Raw genomic sequence first — 1,076 nt, forward strand, 5'->3', positions numbered from 1 at the left:
GATTACAACAAGTGGGAAAGAAGGAAGTCAAAGAAAATGATTCAAGCAGTCACAAAGGTGAATACATTGTTACATGTTAACATAAGTGAACTCTCGTAGAACAAAAAAAATGGTACATAAAAACTTTTTTTTTATAAAAAACTTTCATGCTAGGCATCACTATACTACTTGACATCTCAGCTAGGCTGACACCTCAAATAACAACAATCATTTGTCATAAAAAAGGGGAAAATAGACCAAAAGTCCAAAAAAATGCGGTGAACATGGATCAAACACGTGACCTTCAGATCTTCAATCTGACGCTCTCCCAACTGAGCTATCCCCGCATGACACATAAAATCTTTTACTTAAAACCTTTTCACTTGAGCGAAAATACCTTTCTTCAAATTAAGTACCTATTTCACTTAAGAAAAAGTATCCCACTTATGAAAATTCATTAATATGAAAACATATAAATAATTGGAGGATTGAAGAATGAAGGAGAAAGAAGGTAAGTAACTCAAATAAAGAAAGGGAGATTGGATTTGTGTCATAGATTGCTCTTTTCTTATATTTTCTTGAGTTTTTCTATTTATAATAATTGTGATGAGCAACTAAATCTTGTCATTAGGATTGAATGTATCTTGATCTTCAAATTATTTTGGTGATATATATATATATATTTGTTTATCTCCATTCAATATTTTTTTTTCATTATGTGTTTAACGATTCTAATAGGTAGTTTTGAGATTTAGAACCTATGTTTTGGATGGGAAGGGATTCTTAGAATTTGAAAGGAATGAGAATGGTTAACATGTTAAATTATTAGGAAGAGATTTCAATATATTAAGTATATTAAACATGATCATAATGTTGAATTGTTTGTTGTATATTTAAGGAATTGATCTTATATGGTCATTCTTAAACAACTTAACTTTAGAACATTATCCAACATGGATAATGTGAATGATGAAGTCCAATCTCAACTTTCTATCTATTGAATTTTAAATTCTTTCATAATAACCTTTAACTTGAATGTTTGAGCCATTGTGAATTTCAATTCATAAAAATGAAATCAAAGTAGTTTTCTTTTGTAA

At 28.8% G+C, this 1,076-nt stretch overlaps 1 non-coding gene across 1 annotated transcript; it reads right to left on the bottom strand.

Annotated features, from left to right (window-relative positions):
• Window positions 1-253: 253 nt before the first annotated feature.
• On the bottom strand, window positions 254-326 carry TRNAF-GAA (transfer RNA phenylalanine (anticodon GAA)). The gene has a single exon. It is a non-coding gene; the product is annotated as a tRNA-Phe (tRNA).
• Window positions 327-1,076: the final 750 nt, after the last annotated feature.

This window comes from Phaseolus vulgaris, chromosome 3, assembly GCF_000499845.2.
Source record: "Phaseolus vulgaris cultivar G19833 chromosome 3, P. vulgaris v2.0, whole genome shotgun sequence".
Taxonomy (NCBI): domain Eukaryota; kingdom Viridiplantae; phylum Streptophyta; class Magnoliopsida; order Fabales; family Fabaceae; genus Phaseolus; species Phaseolus vulgaris.